This window comes from Pan paniscus, chromosome 9 (genome assembly GCF_029289425.2).
Source record: "Pan paniscus chromosome 9, NHGRI_mPanPan1-v2.0_pri, whole genome shotgun sequence".
NCBI classification, from domain to species: Eukaryota; Metazoa; Chordata; class Mammalia; order Primates; family Hominidae; genus Pan; species Pan paniscus.
In genome coordinates this window covers 56415753-56438416 of record NC_073258.2, presented here as the reverse complement: position 1 = coordinate 56438416, position 22664 = coordinate 56415753, and the positions used below count along the sequence as shown (strand labels likewise).

Below are 22664 nucleotides of genomic sequence, written 5' to 3'. Positions count from 1 at the left end.
TAAATCGCAAAATTAAGACAGAAATAAACAATTCTTTGAAAACAATGAGAACAAAAACATAAAGTACCAGAATCTCTGGGACACAGATAAAGTAGTGTTCCGAGGGAAATTATGGCACCAAGTGCCCACAAGAGAAAGCAGGAAAGATCTAAACTTGACACACTAACATCACAACTAAAATAACTAGAGAAACAATAGCAAACAAATTCAAAAGTTAGCAGAAGTCAAGTAATAACTAAGATCAAAGCAGAAATGAAGGAGATAGAGACATGAAAAACCTTTCAAAATATCAAGGAATCCAAGTGGTGTTTTTTTGAAAAGACTAACAAAATAGATAGACTGCTAGCCAGACTAATAAGGAAGAAAAGAGAGAAGAATCAAATAGACACAATAAAAAATGATTAAGGGGATATCACCACTGATCTCACAGAAATACGAACTACCGTCAGAGAATACTATAAACACCTCTATGCAAATAATCTAGAAAATCTGAAGAAATGGTTAAATTCCTGGACACAGACACCCTACCAAGATTAAACCAGGAGGTAGTTGAATCCCAGAATAGATGCATAACAAGTTCTGAAATTGAGGCAGTAATTACCAGCCTACCAAAAAACAACAACAAAAAAGCCCAGGTCCAGATGGATTCACAGTCAAATTCTACCAGAGGTACAAAGAGGAGCTGGTACCATTCCTTTGGAAACTATTCAAAACAATAGAAAAAAGAGGGACTCCTCCCTAACTCATTTTATGAGGCCAGCATCATGCTGATACCAAAATCTGTCAGAGACATAACAAAAAAAGAAAACTTCAGACCAATATCCCTGATGAATGTTGATGAAAAAAATCCTAAATAAAATACTGGAAAACCAAATCCAGCCATACATCAAAAAGCTTACCCACCACAATCAAGTCAGCTTTATCCCTGGGATGTGAGGCTTGTTTAACATACACAAATTAATAAATGTAATCCATCACACAAAGAGAATCAGTGACAAAAGCCACATGATTATCTCAATAGATGCAGAAAAGGCCTTTGATAAAATTCAATCCCCTTCATGCTAAAAACTCTCAATAAACTAAGTATTGATGGAACATATCTCAAAATAATAAGACCTATTTATGACAAACCCATAGCCAATATGTACTGAATGGGCAAAAGCTGGAAGCATTTCCTTTGAAAAATGGCACAAGACAATGAGGCTCTCTGTTACCACTCCTATTCAACATAGTATTGGAAGTTCTGTCCAGGGCAATCAGGCAAGAGAAAGAAAAAAAGAGCATGAAATAGGAAGAGAGGAAGTCAAATTGTCTCTGTTGAAGATGACATGATTGAATATGTAGAAAACCTGATCATCTCAGCCCAAAAACTCCTTAAGCTGATGAGAAACTTCAGCAAAGTCTCAAGATACATAATCAATGTGCAAAAATCACAAGCATTCCTATACATCAATAACAGACAAGCAGAGACCCAAATCATGAGTGAACTCCCATTCAAAATTGCTACAAAGTGAATAAAATACCTAGGAATGCAACATACAAGGGACATGAATGGCCTCTTCAAGGAGAACTACAAACCACTGCTCAAGGAAATAAGAGAGGACACAAACATATGCTCATGGGTAAGAAGAATCTATATCCTGAAAATGGTCATACTGCCCAAAGTAAATGAGAGATTCAATGCTATTCCTATCAAGCCACCATTGATTTTCTTCACAGAATTAGAAAAAACTACTTTAAATTTCTTATGAAACCAAAAAAGAACCTGTATAGTCAGCACAATCCTAAGCAAAAAGAACAAACCTGGAGGCATCACACTACCTGATTTCAGACTATACTGCAAGGCTACAGCAACGAAAATAGCATGGTACTGGTACCAAAACAGATATATAGACCAACAGAATAAAAGAGGAAAACCCCACACATCTAAAACCATCAGAAATATTCATGCCTCAGAAATAACACCATACATCTATAACTATCTGATCTTTGATAAATATGACAGAAACCAGAAATGGGGAAAAGATTCCTTATTTAATAAATACTGCTGGGAAAACTGGCTAGCCGTATGCAGAAAACTGAAACTGGACCCCTTCCTTACACCTTATAAAAAATTAACTCATGATGGCTTAAAGACTTAAAGGTAAAACCTAAAATTATAAAAACCCTAGAAGAAAACCTAGGCAATACCATTCAGGACATAGGTATGGGCAAAGACTTCATGACTGAAACACCAAAAACAATGGCAACAAAAGTCAAAATTGACAAATGTGATCTAATTAAACTCAAGAGTTTCTGCACAGCAAAAGAAACTACCATCAGAGTGAACAGGCAACCTACAGAATGGGAGAAAATTTTCGCAACCTACTCATCTGACAAAGGGCTAATATCCACAATCTACAATGAACTCAAACAAATTTACAAGAAAATAGTGAACAACCCCATCAAAAAGTGGGCAAAGGATATGAACAGACACTTCTCAAAAGAAGACATTTATGCAGCCAACAAACATGAAAAAAAGGTAATTATCAATGGTCATTAGAGAAATGCAAATCAAAACCACAATGAGATACCATCTCATGCCAGTTAGAATGGTGATCATTAAAAAGTCAGGAAACAACAGATATGGAGAGGATGTGGAGAAATAGGAACACTTTTACACAGTTGGTGGGAGTGTAGATTAGTTCATTCACTGTGGAAGACGGTGTGGTGATTCCTCAAGGATCTGGAACTAAAAATATCATTTGATCCATCAATCCCATTACTGGGTATATACCCAAAGGATTATAAATCATTCTATGATAGAGACACATGCACACATATGTTTATTGCAGCGCTATTTAAAATAGCAAAGACTTGGAACCAACCCAAATGCCCATTGATGATAGACTGAATAAAGAAAATGTAGTACATGTATATCATGGAATACTATGCAGCCATAAAAAAGAATGAGTTCATGTCCTTCGCAGGGACATGGATGAAGCTGGAAACCATCATTCTCAGCAAAATAACACAGCAACAGAAAACCAAACACTGCATGTTCTCACTCATAAGTGGGAGTTGAACAATGGGAACACATGGACACAAGGAGGGGAACATAACACACCAGGGCCTGTTGAGAGGTGGGGGACGAGGGGAGGTAGAGCATTAATATGAATACCTATGGCATGTGAGACTTAAAACTTAGATGATATGTTGATAGGTGCAGCAAACCACCATGGCACATGTGTACCTATGTAACCTTCACATTCTTCACATGTACCCCAGAACTTAAAGTAAGAAACAATTTAAAAAAATTAAGAATTACTTACTGCCATAGAATTTACTGCAATGACCACATTTCCCATCACCTAGAAGCTATTGTCTAGATAGAACATTGGAGTGGCCTCCAAAACTGTTAGTCATGGTGACACCTGAACATCCACCCTAAACAATTGGATTGCTTTCTTCTATATGTCTGACACACAGGATGTGCTCAGCGATTTTAGTCAACATAAACCTTGTGCCACATATATTTATGGGAGATTATTTTCACACTGATAAACATTCCCCCATGCAGCCTAATCAATGTCAATCCGCATTTCAATATCCACAAGATCCAATTCCACATATTCCTATGATTGTCATTGTTTAAATTATCTAGATTTGTAATTTTAGCCGAATAAATTATTTTCTTATAGAAAAGGACCCTGTTTTCTACTTGCACTCTAATTATACCTGAAGCTAAATATTAATCTGGATGCAAAAAGGGACATCTCTGGGAAAGGGCATGAGACCTTTTTGAGGTAGATTTTGCACCTTTACAGATATTGAAGGTGCTATGATCTGAAGGCTCTCTACTAACAGCACATCCAACAGCTTAAATAAACTCTTCTTTCCTAAATGAAGGGCAGGGCATGGTCTCCTCAAATACACCACAACATACACCTTATGACACTTGAATTTATATCTTTATATGAATTATCAGAATAGCTCCTTTAGGATTCTCTTACTTGAGAACTCAAAGAGAAAGGTTTGAGGACAAACTATGTCTCTTACTGCTGCAGCTGATCTCAAGAGTTGCAACTGCTATTTACCTTCTTCTTCCTTACCAAATTTTTTTCCCCCTTCATCTTCTGCTAGCATTGCTACTGATCTCATAACTTATTTAGCGGAATAGTCCAGACTTTCATCCTAAAAACATCTCATCCCTGTTCATTATACCCATTCAGGAATGGACATCTGCACTTTCTCATTTATTATCACCATTGGAAAACGGAATGGTAAGATGTGCTCAACTTAGTAACCTGGAAGACAAAAGTATTATATCTTGCAACCATTGTGTTATAACACTTCCATTCCACATCATAATCAGGTCAATTACCTCTGCCACAGTTGTGGGAAGAGCCCTCTCTAAATCACTACAAATAGCAATCCTTCTTGTCATAGGAAAGCCAGATTTAATCCAATATTGTAATTCATGGGTCAAAATAAACAAAGAATAGGGCTCCTTAAAAACATAATTTATCCATTTTATCAACTAACCTTAAGTGTTTTCATGACATTGAAAAGTGCGATTATGCCAGCCAATCAATAAATTTTCTTATATTTCAAAAGAAGTTGAATTGAGTTTCCCATCATTTGAACCAAAAACATCCAAACTGAAACAGCTGCATTTTATTTATTTTTTATTTTTATTTTTTGAGGTGGAGTCTTGCTCTGTTACCAGGTTGGAGTACAGTGGTGTGATCTTGGCTTACTGCAACTTCTGCCTCATGGGTTCAAGTGATTCTCCTGTCTCAGCATCCAGAGTAGCTGGCATTACAGTCATGCATGACCACACCCCCAGCTAATTTTTGTATTTTTAGTAGAGACAGGATTTTGCCATGTTTGCCAGGCTGATCTTGAACTCCTGACCTCAGGTGATCTGCCCGTGTCAGCCTCCCAGTATTCAGATTGGTTCATTATCCTTTCAAAATTTAATTGCAAATTTTATATTTTGGGTTTCCAGATCAACTATTAAAATTAAAACAATATCCAGATTCATTTGCTTTTACGTGGAAAGAAATGCAACATATGTTTGCCATTTTTCCTCAAAGATATATATGTAGTATAATGCCATAATTAGGTGAAATGAAATTTAGACATGAACATAATAAAATAATTCATTACCTTGATAACATTGTAATAGTTTCTCCCTCAGAAGAAGCAATGTGGAAGAATACAGGGACTACGGTAAATATTAGTAGTCTAATGTTCTTGATTGGTCTAGTCAAAAAATAGAGCTTAGACTAATCATGCAAGATTCTGGAAACAACATGGTCTGTGACCATCAGAGATATTTCACAAACCTTAGCAATTATACCACTAGATCTTCCACATCCTAGTAATAAAAAAAAATAACAAGGGCTCCAGAAAATTCATAATGGGAAGTTACTCATGCAGTGCCATTAGACCCAAGAACCTAATGCAGTCACTTTTGAAAGTGTATATATATGAACATATGCAGACTGAAGACTCTAGCAGAAACCTACTCCTGCCACCCTGTGATGATTATTGGGATTTGGGATTCAATAATTCCTGATAGCGTGTCCAGAGGACGCCCATTGGATAGGCAACTACTGAGAAGTTATTGGGCTTTCACAGAGACACAATTTAATGTCATTAATGGCTTAGCATAAAAAAAATCTTAATAAAATGGAAATAGTATGTACAGAAACATATTTTAGGAGATGACTCTAGGAAGTATATCATATTCATAAGCATAACTTTCGGAAGAAAAGAAATCTCTCACAGAGGTTTCCACTCCTGTTGCTCAGGCAATTATACATTTCCTACCACAGAAAAACAGAATACTGAATTTCCCAATGGGATTTCTCAAGTTGTGAGGTATGATTATTATGAAAATCTGTTGAAATTCTCATTCTGAATGGTAAAACCTTGGTCAAAGAAGGCAAAATTAATTCCTTTGAAAGACTATACATATACATATATAAAACATATACACACTATACATATATAATATATATATACTATACATATATATTATATATACTATACATATATATTATATATAATATATGTTATATATATATATATATATATATTAGCAGCATATCCTTCATTGTGTGCAGCATTTGGTTCTTGCTCTCAGAGCAATGTCTGCGCATTTTCAGACTCCTGTATGGTAACTTCACCATTTGATCAGGCAGACAAGTCTCTGATGAATGGATGACGAAGAATTTTAGCAATAGAGAATGCTATTATGGAAGGTCATACAAGTATTCTAAGGGAAGTTTAAAGTGGGCATAGGATCCACCAAAGAACCCAGGTTTTGACTCAAAAAAGAAAGAGAAACCCACTGGCCTAGGATTTAGAGGTGGTAGCCACTTGGGTATATGCATGGATGACATATAATGGTGAGCAGAATAATGACGTAGCCCACTAAGTCAACCGAAAGGTGGTGAAGAATAAAGTTCTGTAACAGTTTGAGGAGTATATGCTAGGGTCAAATATGACAACACAGTTTGTTGGCTATTTTAAAGTACCATTAGCCATAGATCCTAGTGGTTTCAAATTAATTTATCCTTAAATAGATTTTTTTTTTTTTACCATTTTGGATTTCACCTAGTCTATGACCTAAGCCACAAATGACAACACTGTCAACCTACAGAAACACTATGTGCTAACAATTTGCCCACTCAATTACATCTCATTGATTTAAGGCACAGATTTCCACAAGGCACATGGACATAAATAGCCTAAGAAATACATCACATGGACATAGTATACCCCTTAAAACCTACATAATAATGGCTTAATAAAAGCTGAAACTAGGCTCATAAGAATAATAAATTATTGGAAGAAAAAAATTTAGCAGATGGGAAAAGAGCATATAGATGGGTAATTACTCCTAGGGAGGACATGATTACTATTTTCCCATGAGATTATCTTAACTCTTGAGAATAGAACTCTTAACTCTTTCGCTCATATATGACATGGAGTTATGGCCAGGAAGAGGTACTAGACCACTTTTCACATGAATGGGAGAACTTAACTGAAGTCCTTTAATACTCTGATTCAGAATTATATTATTTGTAGGAAACGCAAAATGCAACAAAAGGCTCTGTTAATAACATTGTATAAGAACCAATCAGAATTATAAATGCATGAAGAAGATAAAGGATAAAGAAGGAAAAGGAGTTGTCCAAATGATTAAAAAAAAGATATGGTTTGGATCTGTGTCCCCACCCAAATCTCATGTTAAAATGTAATTCCGAGTGCTGGAGGTAGGGCCTGCTGGGAGGTGACTGGATTATTGCGGAATTTCCTCATGGTTTAACACCGTCCCTTTTTGGTACTGTCATAACAATTGTGGGTTCTCATGGGATCTGGTTATTTAAAAGTGTGTGGCAGTTCCCTTTACTGCTCCTGCACCTGCCATGTAAGATGTGCCTGCTCCCTCTTTGCCTTCCACATTGATTTTAAATTTACTGAGGCCTCCCCAGAACTGAGGAGATGCCAGCATCATGCTTTCAGTTACAGCCTGTGGAACAATGAGCCAATTAAAACTCTTTTCTTCATAAATTACAGAATCTCTCTGATATTTCTTTATAGCAATGTAAGAGTGGGCTAATACAATAATTAGTACTGAAGAGTGAAGCATATCTATAAAGATACCCAAAAATGTGGAAGCAGCTTTGAAACTGGGTAACAGGCAGAGGTTGGAAGAATGTAGAGGGCTCAGAAGAAAGGAAGGTGAAAGAAAATTTTGAACTTCCTAGAGAATTTTTGAATGGCTCTGACCAAAATGCTGATAGTGAAGTGGACAGTAAAGTCTAGAGTGAGGAGATCTCAGACAGAAATAAAAAACTTAATGGGAACTGGAGTGGAAGTCACTTTTGCTGAGCTACAGAAAAGTCTGGCTGCATTTTGTCCCTGCTCTAAGGATCTGTCAAACTTTGAACTTGAGAATGATGATTTAGGGCATCTGGCAGAAGAAATTTCTAAGCAGCAAAGCATTGAAGATTTAGCCTGGCTCCTTCTATTAGCCTGGCTGCTTCTAATAACCTAAGCTCATATAAAAGTGCAAAGAAATGATCTGAAAATGGAACATATTTAAATGGGAGCAGAGTGTAAAAGTTTGAAAAATTTGCAGCCTGGCTATGTGAAAGAAAAGAAAAGCCCATTTTCAGGGAAGAAGTTCAAGCTGGCTGCAGAAATTTGCATAAGAGTAGCCAAGTGCTAAGCTCCAAGACAATGAGGAAAAACCCTCAAAGGCATTTCACAGACCTTTTCAACAGCACTTCCCATCACAGGACTGGAGATCTAGGAGAACTGAACAATTTTCTGAGCCAGACCCAGGGCCCTACTGCCCTGAGCAGTCTTGGAACACTGCTGTTTGCATCCCAGCCATTCCAGGTCCAGCCATAACTAAAAGGGGCCAAGGTACAGCTCAGGCCACTGCTTCAGAGGATGAAAGCTGTGAGCATAGAAGGCTTCCAGGTGTTTGTAAACCTACAGGTGCACAGAATGCAAGAGATGAGGCTTGGAAGCTGCCACTTAGGATTCAGAAGATCTATCAAACAGCATGGATGCCCAAAGAGAAGCCTGCTGCAGGGGTGGAGCACTCACAGAGAACTTCTATTCAGGTAGCGTGGAGGGGAAATGTGGGGTTGGAGACCATACACAGAGTACCCACTGGGGCACTGCCTAGTGGAGCTGTGAGAAGAGGACTACCATTCTCCAGACCCCAAAATTGTCGCTCCCCCAGCAGCTTGCTCTCTGTACCTAGAAAAGCCACAGGCATCCAGGAGCAACACCCAACCTAAGAGCAACTTTGGGGGCTGAACCTTCAAAGCCACATGGGTGGAGCTACCCATTGCCTTGGAAGCCTACACATTGCACGAATATGCCCTGGTTGTGAGGCATGGAGTCAAAAGAAATTATTTTGGAGCTTTAAGATTTAATGACTGCCCTGCTAGATTGCAGACTTACATGGGGCCTGTAACCCCTTTCTTTTGGCTGATTTCTCCAATTTGGAATGAAAGTATTTACCCAATTCCTGAAAATTCTTTGTATCCTGTAAGTTACTAGCTTGCTTTTGATTTTACAGACTTAGGTGGAAGGGACTAGCCTTGTCTCAGAGAAGCCTGGGCTGTGGACTTTTCAGTTAATGCTGGAATGGGTTAGCACTTTGGGGGACTGATTATATTTTGAAATGTGAGAAAATGTGAGAGAAATGTGAGAAGAGCATGAGGTTTTGGAGGGGCCAGTGCCAGAATGATATGGTTTTGATCTGTGTCCCCACTTAAATCTCATGTTGAAATGTAATATCAAAGGTTGGAGGTAGGGTCTGGTGGGAGGTAACTGGAATATAGGGGAAGTTTCTCATGGTTTAATGCCATTGCCCCTTGGTGCTGTCATCCTGACAGTGAGTTCTCATGAGATCTTGTGATTTAAAATTTTGTGTCTCCTCCCCTTCTTGCCCCTGATGCTGTCTGGTAAAATGTATCTGCTCCCACTTTGCCTTCCGCCATGTTTGTATATTTCCTGAGGCCTCCGCAGAAATCAAAAAGATAACAGAATCATTCTCCGTGTACAGCTTATGGAGCAACGAGCTAACTAAGCCTCTTTTCTTTATAAATTACCCAGTTTCAAGTATCAACATTTTTACAGCAATGCAAGAATTAACTAATTCAAGGAATGTCTTAAAATTTGATAGTATAATTCTTAACTCTAGGATGTAGTCATTAATGGTGAGACATAAATCTGCTTAAGTTTCAATGGAGACTGAAGTATTTAATAAGTGACTCTAATCGTGCAGAAATTGAACCCCAAACCTTTTTTCACCCCTCTGCACTGGTAAGTTGCTAATATTTCTACTCACACTTTCAAGCGTTCACCTATTTGAGGAAATAGAAGGGAGAAATGTATGTATTCTCAACATGCCTCTGTGCAATTCATTAATAAGCTAAGTATTTGAGGGTTGGGAAATGTCATAGCCAGTAGACCCACATTACAAAAAATACAAATAAAAAAAAAAAATTCCTCAGCAAGAACAAAGCAGAGGGAGGAGCCAAGATGGCCAAATAGGAACAGCTCCAGTCTACAGCTCCCAGCGTGAGTGACACAGAAGATGGGTGATTTCTGCATTTCCAACTGAGGTACCACGTTCATCTCACTGGGGAGTATCAGACAGTGGGTGCAGGACAGTGGGTGCAGTGCACCGAGCTTGAGCCGAAGCAGGGCAAGGCATCACTTCACCCAGGAATCACAAGGGGTCAGGGAATTCCCTTTCTTAGTCAAAGAAAGGGGTGACTGATGGCACCTGGAAAATTGGGTCACTCCCATGATAATACTGCACTTTTCCAACAGTCTTAGCAAACGGCACACCAGGAGATTATATCCCACACATGGCTCAGAAGGTCCTATGCCCACGGAGCCTCGCTCATTGCTAGTACAGCAGTCTGAGATCAAACTGCAAGGCGGCAGCGAGGCTGGGAGAGGGGTGCCCACCATTGCCTAGGCTTGAGTAGGTAAACAAAGCAGCTGGGAAGCTCGAACTGGGTACAGCCCACAGCAGCTCAAGGAGGCCTGCCTGCCACTGTAAACTCCACCTCAAGGGGCAAGGAATAGCCAAACAAAAGGCAGCAGAAAACTCTGCAGACTTAAATGTCCCTGTCTGACAGCTTTGAAGAGAGTACTGGTTCTCCCAGCATGCAGCTGGAGATCTGAGAATGGACAGACTGCCTCCTCAAGTGGGTCCGTGACCCCTAAGTAGCCTGACTGGGAGGTAACCCCCAGTGGGGGCAGACTGACACCTCACATGGCTGGGTACTCCTCTGAGACAAAACTTCCAGAGGAATGATCAGGCAGCAACATTTGATGTTCACCAATATCCGCTGTTCTGCAGCCTCCGCTGCTGATACCAAGGCAAACAGGGTCTGGAGTGGACATCCAGCAAACTCCAACAGACCTGCAGCTGAGGGTTCTGACTGTTAGAAGGAAAATTAACAAACAAAAAGGATATCCACACCAAATCCCCATCTGTATGTCACCATCATCAAAGACCAAAGGTAGGTAAAACCACAAAGATGGGGAAAAAACAGAGCAGAAAAACTGGAAACTCTAAAAATCAGAGTGCCTCTCCTCCTCCAAAGGAATGCAGTTCCTCACCAGCAACTGAACAAAGCTGGACGGAGAATGACTTTGGAGAGTTGAGAGAAGAAGGCTTCAGACAATTAAACTACTCCAAGCTAAAGGAGGAAGTTTGAAGCCATGGAAAAGAAGTTAAAAACCTTGAAAAAAAATTAGACAAATGGCTAACTAGAATAACCAATGCAGAGAAGTCCTTAAAGGAGCTGATGGAGCTGAAAACCATGGCACAAGAACTACCTGACAAATGCATAAGCCTCAGTAACCAATTCAATCAACTGGAAGAAAGGCTATCAGTGATGGAAGATGAAATGAATGAAATGAAATGAGAAGAGAAGTTGAGAGATAAAAGAATAAAAAAAATGAACAACACCTCCAAGAAATACGGGACTATGTGAAAAGACCAAATCTACGTCTGATTGGTGTACCTGAAAGTGACAGGGAGAATGCAACCAAGTTGGAAAACACTCTGCAGGATATTATCCACGAGAAATTCCCCAATCTAGCAAGGCAGGCTAACATTCAAATTCAGGAAATACAGAGAATACCACAAAGATACTCCTTGAGAAAAGCAATTCTGAGACACATAATTGTCAGATTCACCAAAGTTGAAATGAAGGAAAAAATGTGAAGGGCAGGCAGAGAGAAAGGTCGGGGTACCCACAAAGGGAAGCCCATCAGGCTAACAGCTGATCTCTCAGCAGAAACTCCACAAGCCAGAAGAGAGTAGGGGCCAATATTCAACATTTTTAAGAAAAGAATTTTCAACCCAGAATTTCATATCCGGCCAAACTAAGCTTCATAAGTGAAGGAGAAATAAAATCCTTTACAGACAAGCAAATGCTGAGAGATATTGTCACCACCAGGTCTGCCCTAACAGAGCTCCTGAAGGAAGCACTAAACATGGAAAGGAACAACTGGTACCAGCCACTGCAAAAACATGCCAAATTGGAAAGACCATCGAGGCTAGGAAGAAACTGCATCAACTATCTAGCAAAATAACCAGCAAACATCATAATGATAGGATCAAATTCACACATAACAATACTAACCTTAAATGTAAATGGGCTAAATGCTCCAATTAAAAGACACAGACTGGCAAATTGGATAAAGAGCCAAGACCCATCAGTGTGCTGTATTCAGGAAAACTATCTCATGTGCAGAGACACATATAGGCTCAAAATAAAGGGATGGAGGAAGATCTACCAAGCAAATGGAAAACAAAAAAAGGCAGGGGTTGCAATCCTAGTCTCTTATAAAACAGACTTTTAACCAACAAAGATCAAAAGAGACAAAGAATGCCATTACATAATGGTAAAGGGATCAATTCAACAAGAAGAGCTAACTTTCCTAAATATATATGCACCCAATACAGGAGTACCCAGATTCATAAAGCAAGTCCTTAGAGACATAAAAAGAAACTTAGACTCCCACACAATAATAATGGGAGACTTTAACCCACCACTGTCAACATTAGACAGATCAATGAGACAGAAAGTTAACAAGGACATCCACTAACTGAACTCAGCTCTGTGCCAAGTGGATCTAACAGACATCTACAGAACTCTCCACCCCAAATCAACAGAATATACACTCTTTTCAGCACCGCACCATGCCTATTACAAAACTGACCACATAGTGGGAAGTAAAGCACTCCTCAGCAAATGTAAAAGAACAGAAATGATAACAAACTGTCTCTCAGACCACAGTGCAATCAAACTAGAATTCAGGATTAAGAAACTCACTCAAAACTGCTCAACTACATGGAAACTGAACAACCTGCTCCTGAATGACTACTGGGTACATGATGAAATGAAGGCGGAAATAAAGATGTTCTTTGAAATGAACAAGAACAAAGACACAACATACCAGAATCTCTGGGACACATTCAAAGCAGTGTGTAGAGGGAAATTTATAGCACTAACTGCCCACAAGAGAAAGCAGGAAAGAACTAAAATTGACACCCTAACATCACAATTAAAAGAACTAGAGAAGCAAGAGCAAACACATTCAAAAGCTAGCAAAAGGCAAGAAATAACTAAGATCAGTGCAGAACTGAAGGAAATAGAGACAAAAAAATCCCTTCAAAAAATCAATGAATCCAGGAGCTGGTTTTTTGAAGAGATCAACAAAATTGATAGACTGCTGGCAAGACTAATAAAGAAGAAAAGAGAGAAGAATCAAATAGATGAAATAAAAAATGATAAAGGGTATATCACCACCAATCCCACAGAAATACAAACTACCATCAGAGAATATTATAAACACCTCTACGCAAATAAACTAGAAAATCTAGAAGAAATGGATAAATTCCTTGACACATACACCCTCCCAAGACTAAATCAGGAAGAATTTGAATCTCTGAATAGACCAATAGGCTCTGAAATTGAGGCAATAATTAATAGCTTACCAACCAAAAAAAAGTCCAGGACCACATGGATTCACAGCTGAATTCTACCAGAGGTACAAGGAGGAGCTGGTACCATTCCTTCTGAAACCATTCCAATCCATAGGAAAAGAGGGAATCCTCCCTAACTCATTTTAAGATGCCAGCATGAGCCTGATACCAAAGCCTGGCAGAAACACAACAAAAAAAGAGAATTTAAGACCAATATCCCTGATGAACATCGATGCAAAATCCTCAATAAAATACTGACAAACTGAATCCAGCAGCACATCAAAAAGCTTATCCACCATGATCAAGTGGGCTTCATCCCTGGGATGGAAGGCTAGTTCAACATATGCCAATCAATAAACGTAATCCAGCATATAAATAGAACCAAAGACAAAAACCACATGACTGTCTCCATAGATGAAGAAAAGGCCTTTGACAAAATTCAACAACCTTCATGCTAAAAACTCTCAATAAATTAGGTATTGATGGGACATATCTCAAAATAATAAGAGCTATCTATGACAAACCCACAGCCAATATCATACTGAATGGGCCAAAACTGGAAGCATTCCCTTTGTAAACTGGCACAAGACAGCGATGCCCTCTCTCTCACCACTACTATTCAACATAGTGTTGGAAATTCTGGCCAGGGCAATCAGGCAGGAGAAGGAAATAAAGGGTGTCCAATTAGGAAAAGAGGAAGTCAAATTGTCCCTGTTTGCAGATGACATGATTGTATATCTAGAAAATCCCATTGTCTCAGCCCAAAATCTCATTCAGCTGATAAGCAACTTCAGCAAAGTCTCAGGATAGAAAACCAATGTGCAAGAATCACAAGCATTCTTAGACACCAATAACAGACAAACAGAGAGCCAAATCATGAGTGAACTCCTATTCACAATTGCTTCAAAGAGAATAAAATACCTAGGAATCCAACTTACAAGGGACCTGAAGGACCTCTTCAAGGCGAACTACAAACCACTGCTCAAGGAAATAAAAGAGGATACAAACAAATGGAAGAACATTCCATGCTCATGGGTAGGAAGAATCAATATAATGAAAATGGCCATACTGTGTAAGGTAATTGATAGATTCAATGCCGTCCCCATCAAGCTACCAATGACTCTCTTCACAGAATAGGAAAAAACTACTTGAAAATTCATATGGAACCAAAAAAGAGCCCGCATTGCCAAGGCAATCTTAAGCCAAAAGAACAAAGATAGAGGCCTCATGCTACCTGACTTCAAATTATACTACAAGGCTACAGTAACCAAAACAGCATGGTACTGGTACCAAAACAGAGATATAGACCACTGGAACAGAACAGAGTCCTCAGAAATAATGCCACATATCTACAACTATCTGATCTTTGACAAAGCTGACAAAAACCAGAAATGGGGAAACGATTCTCTATTTAATAAATGGTGCTGGGAAAACTGGCTAGCCATATGGAGAAAGCTGAAACTGGATCCCTTCCTTACACCTTATACAAAAATTAATTCAAGATGGATTGAAGACTTACATGTTAGACCTAAAACCATAAAAACCCTAGAAGAAAACCTAGGCAATACCTTTCAGGACATAGGCATGGGCAAGGACTTCATGTCTAAAACACCAAAAGCAATGGCAACAAAAGCCAAAATTGACAAATGGGATCTAATTAAACTAAAGAACTTCTGCACAGCAAAAGAAACTACCATCAGTGTGAACAGGCAGCCCGCAGAATCGGAGAAAATTTTTGCAACCTACTCATCTGACAAAGGGCTAACTAATATCCAGAATCTACAATGAACTCAAACAAATTTGAAAGAAAAAAATGAACAACCCCGTGAAAAAGTGGGCAAAGGATATGAACAGACACTTCTCAAAAGAAGACATTTATGCAGCCAAAAGACACATGAAAAAATACTCATCATCCCTGGCCATCAGAGAAATGCAAATCAAAACCGCAATGAGATACCATCTCACACAAGTTAGAATGGCGATCATTAAAAAATCAGGAAACAACAGGTGTTGGAGAGGATGTGGAGAAATAGGAACACTTTTACACTGTTGGTGGGACTGTAAACTAGTTCAACCATTGTGGAAGTCAGTGTGGTGACTCCTCAGGGATCTAGAACTAGAAATACCATTTGACCCAGCAATCCCATTACTGGGTATATACCCAAAGGATTATAAAACATGCTGCTATAAAGACCCATGCACACATATGTTTATTGCCACACTATTCACAATAGCAAAGACTTGGAACCAACCCAAATGTCCAACAATGATAGACTGGATTAAGAAAATGTGGCACATATACACCATGGAATACTATGCACACATAAAAATGATGAGTTCATGTCCTTTGTAGGGACATGGATGAAGCCGGAAACCATCATTCTCAGCAAACTATCGCAAGGACAAAAAACCAAACACCACATGTTCTCACTCACAGGTGGGAATTGAACAAAGAGAGCACATGGACACAGGAAGGGGAACATCACACACCAGGGTCTGCTGTGGGGTGGCGGGAGTGTGGAGGGATAGCATTAGGAGATATTATGTTAAATGACGAATTAATGGGTGCACCACACCAACATGGCTCATGTATACATATCAACTAACCTGCATGTTGTACACATGTACCCTAAAACTTAAAGTATAATAAAAAATAAGAAAAAATAAGAAAAGTAGCTAAATGTCAAATAATGTGAAAAGCTGTTAATATGTAAACAAAAACTCAAAAGTAAATAGAATAGTAAATTATGAATTTTGTATTGTGAAATATTTAGGTGTGGCAAGTAATATTTCAGCAAGAATGAAAGGAGAACCAGCCCCAGGTTCTCTTCTCTAAAAATATTCCCAGTAAGGAGGGCTTTACCCTTCCTGTTAGAAAGTCCGTGCCCAAGAAGCCCTGAGGCTCAGAGGCAGAGATCCTGAGAGTAGAAGTTGACATTCTGATTCTTGGAAAGGTAGGTAATCATAGTTCTGCAATTTTAGGTTAGAATACGGGCTTTTGATCAAGGCCTGAATCTATGTTACATATAACCATAATAATCTAGTCCATTAATCCAATCCTTTAATTTTATTCCAATATCAATTCAGTAACTGTTTCTACAATAAAGAAATTTGTATTTGCCAACAAGGGAGCAGTGCTTAAGGGCTTCCATTGTTATTTCTCTGACTTGGCTTATCATTGGCTCCATTGAACACCTTCATCTCATCATATGTTAATTAAATATTGGATCTTTCTGTCATAAGAGCCTTAGATAGAGTCCCATAAATATCTAACTGAACGAGCTAACATCTTTATCACATAACGGGCTCCACTAAATGTTGGTCATTTTCAACCTACCTAATAATTTTTTTAAATTCATCCACCACAAATGTAATATGTATTACTGCTAAAATTTGAAAAGCCTGTCTATAATCGCTGTGCTGTCTTACTGGCACGTGGTAAAACATGCACAAACATATGTTTATTTCTAGAGAACTATCAGATATAATCAAAGATACCGTGGTTTAAATTGTGACTCCAAGATGAAGAACTAATATATGAGAATAAAACCTAATTCTCTATGTCCCTTACAGCTGAATTCAAATAACTACTAATGCCAATACCCAGTGTGGAAGTGGATCCTTCCCTAGCCAAGCCTTCATATGAGATGGTAGCCCCAAGAAGCACCATGATTACAGCTTTGTGAGAAAATTTATAACCACGGGAACCTGTTAAACCATCCTTAGTTTCCTCACCTACAGAAATTGAAAATGAGCACAAATTGTTTGAATCACCAAGTATTGAAATAATTTTCTATGAATAAATACATAACTCATAAATGTATCTAGAATAAATTTCAAATACTGGGAAACATGCCAATAAATATTTAATGAACCTATGAATCAAAGAAAAAGGTATAATGTAACAAAGCAAATAGTTAGAACTAAGCAATAACAGAAACACATCAAAATTTGTGAGGTGTAATCAAAACAGCACTTAAGGAAAATGCATAGCTATAAATGCTTTCACTTAAAATAAATGTTTAAAAGCAGCCATCTGACCCATCACCTTAAGAAGCTAGAAGAAGAGTAAATAAAAGCCAAGGTAAGTAAACAAAAGGACATAAATATAAGATCAAACACCAATAAAATGGAAAACATAAAATACAGAAAATAAAAATTGCCAAAAATTGGTACTTTTACAGTTAAATTTATAAATTGCTAGCAAGGGTTATAAAGAGAAAACAACAAGAAATTCAAATTACCCATATCAGAAATCATAAAACAAATAATCATCCCATAGACCCTTTAGACTTTAAAAGGTTTGGAAAGTATTGTTATAAAATACATTATTTCAATTAATTTGACAGCTTAGATAAATTAGGTAAAACATAGGGAAAGGACAACTTTCTAAAAATGACACAAAAAGAAACTGAAACACTCCTATCTCTTTCCAAGTAATGAGCTATCTTTACTTGTACATTACATGATTGTGTTTCGAAAAACCCTAAAGAATCTAAAGACATAACTTTGTGGGAATAAGAAGTAAATTTAGCAAGTTTATGGGATGCAAGTGTCAAATTAAAAATTCAATTTCCTTTATATATACTAGCAACAATAAAAATTGGATTTTTTAAAAAAAATTAAAAATCTATGATGAAATCTGAAAACCTAAACACTTAGGAATAGATAAGGAAGATGCATACACTAATAAAAATTATAAAACTCTTCACAAATAAACATTTAAAACACCTAACAGATATACTGTATTCAAGAATTAGAAAACCCAATATTGTTAAGACGTTATTAATACAAGATGTTTTATAGATAAAACTTAAAAATGAATAAAACTCCAATATTTTTGAGATGTGCTCTTTTTCAGGTGTACACAATTGTTCTGCGTGCTGCTCTGCAAAATTACTTTGCCACTTCCCAATCAAGCGTTATCTTCTATTTCTGTAAAACCTCAAATCTGGGGTGGTCATGTGACCACTCGATGGAATAGAACAAGATGCAAGTGACATTATGCCATTTTTGGACACAGCACTTAACTGGCTGAACCCTTCTGCTTTCTCCCACTGAGATCTCTGAGCACCACATAAAAAGCCTGACTATTTTCTGGAGTGATCTTGTGATCCTTCATTTAAAGAGATAGGAACAGGGACCCAGTGCAACTCCTACTGTCATCCCTTGCAATATACTATAAATGTGAGTTAAGTTATACTGAATCCTACAGAATACTTAGTTATCAGGTGAATAAGAGGTTGACTTCAATACTTGCTACACAAAACAGAAGAAATACTCTGCCAGCAACTGCCTGAATTCCTGGCTCACAAAATTTTGAGATAAAATAAAATGATGGTTGTTTTAACTCACAAAAACTGTGGAGTCATGCACCTTACATGAAGACAGGACCAGAATAAAAAGTAATACCTCAAGGAGTAGTGTTTCCATAACAACAATTTAAAGTGTATGGCATTTATTGGCTTTATTGCCCAAAATTAGGGGCCACCAGGATATTGTAAGTGAATGCTCAACAGACAGAAGTATTCCAGAGGCTGTAAAAAAAGTGAGTTGCTATCTAGTGCTGAAAAAATGTGTAATTCTGTCACCTATAGGAAGGTAGAAAATAAAAAATGTGCTTAAGTGAATAGGTGGATTTGGCTAAAATTTCCAAATAGAATATTTAAAATTGCAGCTGTTTCTTAGAGCAGTGTATCATATAATAGGCATAGATTTTTAAAAAATTACTGAAAATATTAACTGTAACATTTTCAGACAGAATTTGCAGGAAACATAAAAGAACCAGAAATTGTTGCTTTCAAACATAAAACTGGTTCCCCTTTCCAGTCTCTGCAAAGAGCTAAGTACTCCAAATGTAAGAAAGGTCATCAAAATAAATGCTATTTCAAAGTTATGGATGTTAAGTCACTTGTAAAGACTACAGAAAAATTTAATGGTGTGTCTCGTAAGTACCTTAAACTAGAAAACATAATTCTAAGATACTTAAGAGTATTATATGACTGCATATACAGTTTCAGCCCAAGTCTGAGAAGGGCCAGTTTTAAAGTATTTGTGAATATGGTGCTTGTATATTTCACAAAGTCTTTAAATAAATTGCACAGAAGGAAGCACCACAGCTTTCCCTTTTGAACAGGAGCATCTATTTTATTACCTATTCCTCCCTTTCTCCATTGTGTGCTGAGCATGTGGAAGAACTGCCCTGCCTCAAACATCTGTAAATAGGAAAAGCCATAATTTAAAACGTGCACAATAGGACCTGCACCCAAGAAGCCCCATCCACACTCAGTCTGGATATAGAAGTTGAGATCCTGAACTTCAATCAGATATCATGAGAGGATGACTTCTTAATTGAGGTGGGAGCATCTAAATCCTGTCCTTGGGATCCTTGACTTGCCCTTAGAAACCTGAAAACTTCACTGGGAAGACCATTACTACATACCTCCTTACCTACATGAGGATGGACCCTCTTATCCTAAATATAGTTACCTTTTTCACCAAGAGTTTTTCTATAGCATTTCTCATCTCTGAATTTCTGAAAGTGTATATTAAAGGATTCAACTTGGGTGTGATAAGTGTGTAAAAGACAGTCATGAATGTATCAATAGAAAAGTTTGAAACAGGTCTCACATATATGAAAATACAGGGAATAAAAAGAGAACAATCACAGTGATGTGGGAGCTGCAGGTAGACAGGGCTTTATGCCTCCCTTCCTGAGTGTAAGTTTTAAGGGAGTTTAGGATGACCCTATAGGAAATTATTAGAAGGATGAAGATGACCATACAGAGTACTCCACCACTGAAAACCACAGTGAGGCCTATAAAGTAGGTGTCAGTTCATGCCAGTTCCAATAATGGATACATGTCACAACTGAAATGATCAATGACATTGGCGCCACAGAAAGGGAGACTGTACACAAAAACAATTTGAAACACAGAATGCACAAAACCACCTGTCACAGCCACCAGCAATGCAAGGATGCAAACCTGTCGAGTCATGATGGTCAAATAGTGCAGTGTCTTACAGATGGCAACATAGCCATCATAGGCCATCACCACCAGAAGGAAGGTCCCTGCACCACCAAAGAAGTGGTCTATAAATAGTTGGCCCATGTAAGTTTGGAAGGAAATAGTCTTTTTATCACAGAGTAAGTCCACAATCAATTTGGGAGAAATGGCAGTGAAATATGCAGCATCTATAAATGACAGGCAGGCAAGGAAGAAGTACACTGGGGAGCCCAAGGAAGGGCTGGCAATGATAGTCACCACAATGAGCTGGTTCCCCAACACAGTCACAACGTATGTGAATAAAAACATGACAAATAATTCTTTTTGCACACCAGGATCCTGAGAGAATCCCAGGAGGACAAATTCTGTAATGCTGTTATTAGGTCTCATTTACTCTTCTCTCAGGCTTGTTTCAGAGGTGAGAGCTCAGGAGAACAGGACCTGTAATGCAGTAGTGAACAGGAATATGATTGCATCCATTGTGTCGCAGAGCACATCTTCATCATTGTATCCTCAATACTCACTTACACACAATAAACATTTAGTAAGTCTCTATTGAGTTCCTCACACAAAGAGCCCATCTTCCCTTGATGATTCTATTTCTCCTCAAAGATTTTAGTTTCAGCCACAGGTAAATGCCTCTACCTCTAAGTTTTAGTGAATATCCTACACAGAAGAAGAGTTAAAGTCCCAACAGCCATTCATACATTTCATAACCTCTTATTTAAAACATTTTTCTTGGCCAGAAGTCAGCTGTGATGAATAGTCAATGGCTTATTGTTCTCAAGAAACCTACTCTCTGATGTTGGTAATAAACTCTAAATAAGCAAATTGACATAGATTTAGTCTTTGTGTTTGTAATTGTGGTATCTTTGTAATATGATCTGTGTAGCACCAAGAATAACATGTGAAATATCTCACTCAGTACTCTGGCCTTCTACTGTTAGATTTCATTCTTTCATGACTCAAAGGATGTTCAGTCTTCATTAGTCTTTCATTAAATGTCAAAAGACAGGACTCTGAACTGTATAAATTCTATGATGTTATTTATCACATTGTTCCCTTTAGCAATTACGTGGTCTGACTCTCTATCCACCTTATAAGGAGCTGTGATTCTCTCCATTTTATCCTTGTCTATACCCCAATTTTTACAACACTTACATACCATATTCTAATTATAAACAATTAATTTTGAACTCAAGTGAGCCAACTCATGACTATCACCATCTACCAACAAGCAGTGAGGATTTTTTTTTTTTTCTGAATTCTTGAGTTGAGCTAGGTAGTGAAAGAAGAGAATGTAGACACTGTAGAAAGAGGTACAGAACAGTGGGACATGGTTTTATTCATAACACTATATAGATACCAAGAGTACTCACAAATAGAATCCTAGTTACCAGATTACAAAAAGAAGCACACTCTAAGAGAAATTCCAAATTCTGTGTAAGAAGGCATGATTTGAGTCATTTTCTGAATGCATTTACAAGTCTGTTTCCATTTGCTCACTGGAAAACACTGAGATTAAAATTGAGAAATTCAGAATCCTTTCTAGTCAACTATTTACAAAGCTATTAGTGCACTTCTCCTTTATGGTATTCTGCTGATAATTTTTTTCATTTTTTATAAATTTATAATTAAATAAAAATTCCAAGCTCTTAACTGTTACATGACAAATGGTAGTCCGTTGGGCAAGAGTTTTCATGATTACAGTGAGTAAATAGTGACTATAAGTTTCTCACTCAGTATGTACCTATTTAAGATCCAAGACATCCTTGGAGAGAAAGTGTAGCACGTGGTGAATAATGTGGACACTGGAGCCACACTGCTTCAGCTACAGCTTCAGCTTCACCATTTTTTATGAGATTTTGGGCCATTTACTAAAGCTCTCTATCCCTTACTTGCATCATTTATAGAACGAGGATCCCAATAGCCCCTAGAGTTGTTGTTTTATTAAAACAAAGTAAAGTGCCTAGAACACTGGCTGGCATCTCTTAAGGGCTCAATAAATGATAGCTATTATTACTGTTCTTGAATGCTTTACTGAGTACATAGAATGAGAACAAATCATGCAGATATCTGTCAACTTGAAAAGATTTATTCACATAGTCCAGGAAAAAAGGATA

General features: G+C 37.8%; 1 pseudogene; it reads right to left on the bottom strand.

Moving 5' to 3' along the window:
- Positions 1-19984: 19984 nt before the first annotated feature.
- Positions 19985-20931, bottom strand: LOC100981378 (olfactory receptor 4A5-like; annotated as a pseudogene).
- Positions 20932-22664: the final 1733 nt, after the last annotated feature.